This window comes from Ceratotherium simum, chromosome 5, assembly GCF_057802395.1.
Source record: "Ceratotherium simum simum isolate JZ-2026a chromosome 5, ASM5780239v1, whole genome shotgun sequence".
In the NCBI taxonomy this organism is placed as follows: Eukaryota; Metazoa; Chordata; class Mammalia; order Perissodactyla; family Rhinocerotidae; genus Ceratotherium; species Ceratotherium simum.
Window position 1 is genome coordinate 69,090,045 of NC_141904.1, and position 10,424 is coordinate 69,100,468.

The window sequence follows — 10,424 nt, forward strand, 5'->3', positions numbered from 1 at the left end:
ACTCTTACCCAATATGCTTACTCTATTCTGTGGGATTTTGGAGACCCCGGAAAGTTCTGTTCTGTCTATTTTTGATCTTTTTCTTCCAATGGCTACTTAAGTAGCAAGTGTTATGTTGTTGGATTCAACAGTGGTTCTCAAAGTATAGTGTGATCAATAATCACCCAGGAAACATGTTAGATGCAGATTTCTGGACCATTTCCAATGATATTGATACTTATAGATCTGGAGTAGAGTCCAGGTATCTGTATGAATGTCATTGCACTCCAGGTAATTCTGGGCAGCCGTCTATCAGATGAATGGACTGAAGTATAGACCACAGTGGAGACAAAGGAGATTGAAAGAACAAAACACTAAATTGAAAAGAAAAGAACAGTAGAAAAGAGAGAAAAGGAAAGCATATGTTAATTGCAGAATGCCAAACAAAATCGCTTAGTGGGCCACGTGGTGAAATTGATTCCAGTTTGCTACCTCTGCTTTAGAACAATAACTAAAGAAACCTATAAAAGGCCTTAGGTATGTTTGTCCAAATTATACGCATTTAGTCAAGCTGTATGCATCTCTCTCTCTCTCTCTCTCTGCGAAGTTTTTGGTAAACATATGCCAGGGTTATAGTACTACATGGTCCTTTGTTAGATGCTTTTATGTAGCAGCAATCATAGAATATATCTGTAGATGTTTTATATATTCCTAGTTTGTCTCTTAAATTATTTCATAAGCATTTCTATATTGTTATGTATCTTTTTATAGTACCTACTATAGTACCATAGAGTTATGAAGATTAAAATACTTAGTGCCTATAAAACTCAATAGAATGAATGGCACACAGTATTCAATAAATTACAGCATTGTTACATTCCCTTTTCCAAGCTCAGAATCATCTTTTTATAGATGCCCAGAAGAAGAGTTACTGGGTCTATGTGTATGAACATTGTTTTTATATAAACATTTGAAGGTCTTAGTACAAGGTTTTTTTTTTTTTTTCATATTTGATACATTGCTTTCAAAGAATCATTGTAATTCGTAATGCTACTAGCACTGTTTGAGAAGGTCCATTTCACTGACCCTCATTAGCATGTGTAATTTATCATTTTTTAAAAGCTGATATTTTTTAATTGCACTATTGCATTGTATGCTTGTGTGTGTGTGAGAGAGAGATTTGTCTGTTTGTGACCTATTCTTATATATTTTTTGAAATTTGAATATTTTCTTATTGTTTTACATGGGCCATTTAATACAGGAGCTGCAAATATATTTCTAGGTTTTTTTTCTATTTAGTTTGGCTGTGGGCTTTTAAAAAATGCATAGCTGTGTTTCATTTTCTTGAGGTCCTGTCTGTTGATGTCTCAATCCTCCTTCCCTCTTTCCTTCCTAATACTTGTTATTTCTATCTTTCCTACATTGCAGAGCACACATCGTTTATGATTAATTCCTGCATTCATTTTGCAAAACTACAATACAATACAATATTGCCATGTAATACAATACCACACGCAGGATATTGACATCGATACAGTTAAGATACAGAAAGTTTCCCTTGCCGCAAAGATCCTTCGTGTTGCCCTTTTATAGCCATACCCACTTCATTCTTGACCTTCCTCCCCCCTACCAACCTTAACCCTGGGAACCACTAGTCTCCTATTGTTCTCTATAATTTGTCATTTCTAGAACATTATATAAATGAAATCATATAGTATGTAACCTATTAAGACTGGCTTTTTTGACTCAGCTTTGTTCTCTGGAGATTCATCCAAGTTGTTGCATGTATCAATAGTTTGTTCTTTTTTATTGCTGTAACAGAGATACGGCAGTTTGTTTAACTGTTCACCTGCTGAAGGACATCTGAGTTGTTTCCTGTTTTCGCTATTACAAATAAAAACCTGCTAAAAGACAGTTTTTGTGTGAACATAAAATTTCATTTCTCCAGGATAAATTCCCAAGAGTGCAATTGCTGGGTCTTGTGGTAATTACATGTTTAGTTTCTTAAGAAGCTGCCAAACTGTTTCCTGGAGTGGCTATACCATTTTACATTCCCACTAGTAATGTATGAGTGACCAGGTTTCTCTGTATCCTCACCAGCATTGAGTGTTGTCAATATTTTTTATTTTAACCATTCTGATAGACGTGTCATTATATCTCATTGTGGTTTTATTTTGCATTTCCCTAATAGATGAGACTGAACATCTTTTCATGTGCTTATTTGCCATTTGCATATCCTCTTCAGTGTAATGTCTGTTCATGTCTTATTCCCATTTTTAAAATTATGTTGTTCAATTATTTTTCCCTTACAGTAATTTTTTAGATAAACTTTTTATTTTAGAACAGTTTTAAATTTATGGAAAAATTGCAAAGATATTACAGAGAGTTTCCATATACCCCACACCCACTTTTCTCCATTATTAGTGTCACTCATTTTTTTTTTTTTTTCATTTTAAATTTTTTGTTTATTGCAGTAACATTGGTTTATAACATTGTAAAAATTTCAGGTGTACATCATTGTACTTCTGTTTCTGCATAGATTACATCATGTTCACCACCAAAATACTAATTACAGCCCATCACCACACACATGTACCCAATTATCCCTTTCACCCTCCTCCCTCCCCCCTTCCCCTCTGGTAACCACCAATCCAATCTCTGTCCCTATGTGTTTGTTTATTGTTGTTATTATCTACTACTTAATGAAGGAAATCATACGGTATTTGACCTTCTCCCTCTGACTTATTTCACTTTGCATCATGCCCTCAATGTCCATCCATGTTGTCACAAATGGCTGGATTTCATCGTTTCTTATGGCTGAGTAGTATTCCATTGTGTATATATACCACAGCTTTTTTATCCATTCGTCCCTTGATGGGCACTTAGGTTGCTTCCAAGTCTTGGCTATTGTGAATAAGGCTGCAATGAACACAGGGGTGCATGTACCTTTGCAAATTGGTGTTTTCAAGTTCTTTGGATAAATACCCAACAGTGGAATAGCTGGATCATATGGTAGTTCTATCATTGATTTTTTGAGGCATCTCCATACTGTTTTCCATAGTGGCTGCACCAGTTTGCACTCCCACCAGCAGTGTATGAGAGTTCCCTTCTCTCCACAACCTCTCCAACACATGTTGTTTCCTGTCTTGTTAATTATAGCCATTCTGACGGGCGTGAGGTGATATCTCATTGTAGTTTTGATTTGCATTTCCCTGATAGTTAGTGATTTTGAACATCTTTTCATGTGTCTGTTGGCCATCTGTATATCTTCTTTGGAGAAATGTCTGTTCAGGTCTTTTGCCCATTTTTTAATTGGGTTGGTAGTTTTTTTGTTGTTGAGATGCATGAGTTCTTTATATATTTTGGAGATTAAGCCCTTATCAGATGTATGGTTTGCAAATATCTTCTCCCAACTGTTAGGTTGTCTTTTCGTTTTGTTGATGGTTTCCTTTGCTGTGCAGAAGCTTTTTAGTTTGATGTAGTCCCATTAGTGTCACTCATTAGTATGGTACATTTGTCACAATTAATGAACAAATTTAATCCATTATTATTAAGTCCATACTTTATTAAGGTTTCCTGAGCTTATACCTAATGTCCCTTTTCTTTTTTCCAGGATGTGATCCAGGACACTACGTTTAGTTCTTATGTCTCTTTAGGCTTCTCTTGAGTGTGACAATTTCTCAGACTTTCCTCATTTTTGATGACTTTGACAGTTTTAAGGAGTACTGGTCAAATATTTCATAGACTGTCCCACAACTGGGATTTGTCTGATATTTTTGTCATAATTGGACTAGGGTTGTGGGTTTTGGGGAGGAGGATCACAGAGGTAAAGTGTGATTTTTGTCACATCATGTCAAGGGTACATATGATCAACAGGTTGATGTTGACCTTAATCACTTGGTTAAGGTAGTGATGTTAGGTTTCTCCACTTAAAGTTACTCCTTTTTACTCCCTTTCTATACAATACCCTTAGGAAGGAAGTCACTATGCACAGCCCACACATAAGGGAAGGGGAGTTATCTCCACTTCCTTGAGGGCCTAGTGTCTGCACAAATTATTGTTAATTCTTCTGCATGGGAGCTTTGTCTCTTCTCCCTTATTTAAGTGTTTATTTACTAATTCAATGATTTATTTATAACAAAGTGGACTCAAGAATATTTATTTTATATTTTGGGATATAATCCAGTATGACTTTTTATTTTGTTGCCTTGGCCATTAGGAGCTCTCTCAGTTAGCTCCTGGATCCCTTTGACGTATCACAATCACTATGGGTTTTTTGTTTTGTCTTTTAGCACTTCCTTACTTTCTAGCATTACAAGATGCTCCAGGCTCATCTTATATATTTCCTACCTGAGTTCTAGAATCAGCCATTTCTCCAAGGATCCCTGGTTCCTTTTATTGGAGAATGGCATTAAAAACCAAGATCTGGGTGCTAGGTGTGCTGATTGCTACTGGGGTATTTGCCTAGATCCTCTCACCTGACAGACTGAGGAAATATATGTGTATACTAACACCTGCATGTACACATATCTAAAAATACTTCTATATGTAACTATCTGAATCTATATTAGACTAAAAATGAATTCATATTAGTGTGTCCAACTCTAATTCATTACCACATGTATCATTAGAGCCTCTTCCCCTTCATTATGTCTAAAATACCCTTCCACAATGAGAAACCTGACTCCTACTATTTGCCATCCATTTACTTTATTATTAGTTCCAGTAAACATTAATAAGGTATCAGAATTGCTAACCAGTACCCCTGTAAGAAATAACTTTATCAACTAGAGTATAGTGCTTATGTGTAGTTTCTCTTGTCTTTTATCTTAAAGAGTCCACTCATTTCCACTCATGAGCACTTTCCCCCCAAACTCCTTCAATGAATTGTTTTATACATTTGTAATGCACTCAGATTGTTTTGTTACATTATTTATTCTATTCTATGATCTCCTGACCTTCTAAATGTTTTTTTTTTTGGTGACGAAGATTGGCCCTGAGCTAACATCTGCTGCCAATCCTCCTCTTTTTGCTTGAGGAAGATTGTTGCTGAGCTACCATCTGCGCCAATCTTCCTCTACTTTATATACGGGATGCCGCTGCAGCATGGCTTAATGAGCGGTGCATAGGTCCATGCCTGGGATCCAAACCCGTGAACCCCAGGCTGCCCAAGAAGAGCGTGCAAACTTAACCCCTATACCACCAGGCTGGCCCCCTAAATGTTTTTTTTTTGTTAATTTGCATATAAAAAGTTTCATTCTTTGTGCTGTAAAGTTCTACATGTTTTGAAAAATACAGTGTATCATCCATCATTACAGTATTGTACAGAATAGTTTTGCCAGCCTAAAAATCCCCTGTGCTTTTGCAACCCTCTCTGCCTCCCCCTGTATACCTGGCAAGCTCTGATCTTTTTCATGTCTTTCCTTTTTCCAAAGTGTCGTATAATTGGAATCATGACATATGTAGTCTTCTCACACTGGCTTTGTTCATTTAACAGCATATACATAAGATTCTTCCATGTCTTTTTTCTTTGTTTTCTGGCCTGGTAACTCATTTCTTTTTTTGTTTTGTTTTGTTTTGTTTTTTGTTTTTTGTTTTTGTGAGGAAGATCAGCCCTGAGCTAACATCCATGCCAATCCTCTTCTTTTTGCTGAGGAAGACCGGCCCTGAGCTAACATCTATTGCCAATCCTCCTCCTTTTTTTTTTTTTTTCCCCCTTTTTCTCCCCAAAGCCCCAGTAGATAGTTGTATGTCATAGTTGCACATCCTTGTAGTTGCTGTATGTGGGACGCCGCCTCGGCATGGCCAGACAAGCAGTGCATCGGTGCGCTCCCGGGATCTGAACTCGGGCTGCCAGTAGTGAAGCGTGTGCACTTAACAGCTAAGCCACGGGGCCAGCCCCACTGTAACTCACTTCTTTTAATCACTGAATAATTTTCTATAGGATGGATGTACCACAGTTTGTTTATTCACTCACCTATTGAAAGACATCTTGGTTGCTTTCACTTCTTGGCAATTATGGTTGCCATAAATCTACCATAAATATTCATGTGCAAGCTTTTGTGTGGATGTAACTTTTCAGATCAGTTGGGTAAATACCTAGGAGCACAGTTGCTAGATCATATGGTAAGACTATTTTTATTTTGTAAGAAACTGCCAAACTGTCTTTGAAAGTGACCATACCATTTTGCATTCCCACTAGTAATGAAATGGAGTTCCTGTTGTTCCACATTCTCACCAGCAATTGGTATTGTCAATTTTTTTTATTTTAACCCTTCTAATATATGTGTTTCTTATTGTTGTTTTAATTTGGATTTCCCTAATGACAAACGATGTTGAGCATCTTTTCATATTCTTATTTGCCACCTGTACATCTGCTTTAGCAAGGTGTCTGTTCAGTTTTTTGTCCATTTTTAAATTGAGTTGTTTCTTTTCTTATTATTGAATTTTAGGAGTTATTTGTATATTTTGAATACAGGTTATTTATCAGATCTGTTTTCTGCAAATATTCTTCCCAGTCTTATTTTTAATTTTCTTGACAGTGACTTTTGCAGAGCAGAAGTTTTTAATTTTAATAATAATAATATCTATCTTATCAAATTTTTTCTTCATGAATTGTGTTTTGGTATTGCATCTAAAATCTTATCACCAAACCCATGGTCACATAGATTTTCTCCAATGCTTTCTTCTAGAAGTTTTAAAGTTTTGCATTTTATATTTAGATGTATGGTACATTTTGAGTTAATTTTTGTGTCAAGTTAAGATTTGTATCTAGCTTTATTATTTTTATTATTATTATTTTTGCATATGGACCTCCGTTTTTCTAGTACCGTTTGTTGAAAACATTATCCTTTCTCCATTGAATTGCCTTTACCCCTTTGTCAAATATCAATTGACTGTATTTGTGTGGGTTTATTTCTGGACTGCCTATTCTGTTCCGTTGATCTATGTATCTTTTGTTTCACCAACACCACACTGTCTTGATCGTTGTAGCTTTATACTAAGTCTTGAGATCAGGTAGTGTGAGTCCACTAACTATGTTGTTTTTCAATATTATATTGGTTTTTCAAGGTCTTTTGTCTTTTCATATAAACTTTAGAATCAGTTTGTCAATATCTACAAAATATATTACTGGAATTTTGACTGCAATTGTGTTAAATCTGTAAATCAAATTGGGAAGAATTACATCATAACAATATTGAGTCTTGCAATCCATGAACATAAAATATCTCTCCTTTTATTTAAGAGTTCCCGGATTTCTTTCATCAGAGTTTTGTAATTTTCCACATGCCAATCCTGTATTTATTTTGTTAGACTTATACCTAAGTCTTTTCATTTTTTTGTGCTTCTGTAATTTTTTAAAATTTATATTCCAGTTATTCATTTCTAGTTCATAGGAAAACCATTGGCTTTGTATATTAACTTTGTATCCTGCAGCCTTACTATACTCGTATTAGTTCAAGGGGAGTTTTGTTGTTGATGAGGATGATTCATTGAGATTTTCTAGATAGATAATCATGTCATCTGCCATCAAACGCAGTTTTATTTCTTCCTTCCCAATCTGTATGCCTTTATTTCCTTTTCTTTTCATATTGCACTATCTAGGATTTTCCAATATGATATTGAGTAATAGTGCTACGAGACAACATTTTCACCCTGTTCCCTATCTTAGAGGGAAAGAGTCCAGTTTCTAATCATTAAGTTTTAGGTTAGCTGTAGACTTTTGTAGATGTTCTTTACCAGGTTGAGGACATTTCCCACTGTGGCTAGTTAGCTGAAAGTTTTTATCATGAATAGGTGTTGGATTTTGTCAAATGGGTGTGGTTTAAGTTTCGAAGTGTTTTGAGATTTTCCTGTTATCTTTTCTATTATTTATTTCTATTTTGATTCCATTGTACTCAGAAAACATACTATGTATGGTTTAAATTCTTTTAAATTTGTTAACATTTGTTTCATGACCAAGGATATGGTCTATTTTGCTATATATATATGTTTTATGGGCTCTTGAAAAGACTATGTGTTCTGCTGCTATTGAATTGAATGTTCAACAAATGTCAACTAGTTCTTGTGGGTTGACAGTGTTGTTGATTTCTTCTATATATTTGCTGATTTTCTGTCTTGTTCTATCAATTGTGGAGAGAAAGGGAGATGTTGAAACTTCAAACTGTAATTTTGGATATGTCTATTTCTTGTTTCAATTCTATCAATTTTTGCCTCACATATTTTGCAGCCCTGTTGTTGGGTGCATATACCTTTAGGGTTTCCCTAACATTCCTAAGGATATTTTTACTGGATGTTTTTATAGAATTCTGGGTCAACAGTTCTCTTCTTTTAGTTCTTGTAAATGTTGTGCCACATCTTTCTGGTCTCCAGAGTTTCCGTTGATAAATCCATTGTCATTTGAATTGTTTCTTTCCTATAGGTAAGATATCGTTTCTTTCTTGCTGTTTTCAATTTTTTTCTTTGTTTTTAATTTTTATGAGTTTGACTATGATATGTCTTGGTGTGTATTTATTTGAGTTTATCCTTTAGGGGTTTACTAATCTTCTTTAATCTGTAGGTTCGTGTCTTTTGCCAAATTGGGAAACTGAGTCATTATTTCTTTGAGTACTATTTCAGTGCTATTCTCTTTCTCTTATCCTTATGGGATTCTGATGACATATAGGTTAGGTCTTTTGTTTTAGTCCCATGGATCCTTAAGGCTCTGTTTGTTTGGTTTTTTTTTTTCAGTCTATTTTCAGATTGGTTAGTTTGCATTGTTCTATCTTCAAGTTCACTGATTCTTTCCTCTTTTCCTTTCACTCTTCTGTTGAACCTATACACTTTTGTTTTATGTTTTTATTTTTTATTTCAATTATTATACTTTTCAGTTCAAAAATTTCCATCTGGTTCTTTTTTATATCTTTTATTTCCTTGCTGAGACTTTCTACTTTTTAAACTTGTTTTGGTTGTGTTCATACTTGCTTGTTGAAGCATTTTTATGATGACTGCTTTAAATTCTTTGTCAGATAATTCTAACATTGCTGTCATCTCAGTGTTTGTGTCTATTGATTGTCCTTTTTCAGTCAAGATGAGATTTTCCTTGTTCTTGGTATGATGAGTGATTTTTTTATTGAAACCTAGACATTTGGGGTATTATGAGACATGGGATCTCATTTAAACCTTTGTTTTAGCCATTCTCTTCTGTGACCATTCCAATAGGGAAAGGAGGGATGCCTCATTACTTCTAGAGACGTAGAAGTCCAGATTCCTCTCTTTGGGTCTGGTGACATTCAAGATGGGGAGAGCTTCTCATTGCTGTTGGGTGGTGTTGGGATTTCCAGTTCCTCACTAGACCTCTGATGATAAACTCCTGGTTGGGAGGGTACCTTGTTACTGCTCTCCATGTGGACTCCACTGACACCACAGGTAGGGAGAAGCCTCGCTGTTGCCTAAAGGGGATGAAAGTCTTGACTCTTCTCTGATACTACCCCAGCAGGGACATTGGGCTGCCTTGTGAGAGTGGAAGTCTAAGCTTCTCACTTGGCCTGTGCTGTCATGGCTGGGCCTAGGGCCACAATTTTTTCCTACATTCTTTGGCTGGAGCATAGTGATCATTGTTTAAATGTTTCTGTCTTGCTAAGTTGTCCCTTTTTTCCTGATCCTTTGGCTAGAGAGAGTCTACTTTTGTTGTGGCTTATCTTGTCTGCACCCTTTGGTATTTCTGGATTTCTGGCTTCTCCAATATTCAGTGTGATATATAAGAGGCAAAAAATGAACAACCAGGGAACTCATCACTGTGTTATTCCTTGTGTCCTAAGGTCCTTAATAAGTCTGCCTTCTTCTCTCCAACCTTCAGAGTCTTCCTATGATTTATATATGTGTGTGTGTGTGTATATATATATATATATATATATATATATATATATATGAAACAATATATATATTTTTTTACTCATATGGCTGGCAAGTTGGTGCCAGCTACTGGCAAGAGTCCTGAGTACTTCAGCACACAGACCTCTCTGTAGGGCTTCTCAAATGTCCTCATAACATTGTGGCTGGTTTTCTAAGAGCCAATGAGATATATATGTAATATCTCATATTATATATATATATAATATCTGGAGTTTTTAGTTGTACTTAGTGGAAGAAATAGTGAAAAGTACATCTACTTCATCTTGCCATAAGCGGAAGGCCCTCCCAAATTTTTGTTTTTATATTCTACTTCTATTCTTTTTTTCATTCACACATATCACATTTTACATCCTCTTTTTATCTCTCAATGTCTCCGCTAAATTCTTGCATTTATGCTTTGCATAATGTCCTCACATTTATGCAGGTGTTCTTGCATTTTTCTTTGTGGTCTTAGAAGTGATTGCTACCTCACATTTTCAGAACACTCTGAATGATATTTTTGGTTGTAATTTTATTCCTGTTTTGTGGCAATACTTTATGGTAAACTTTTT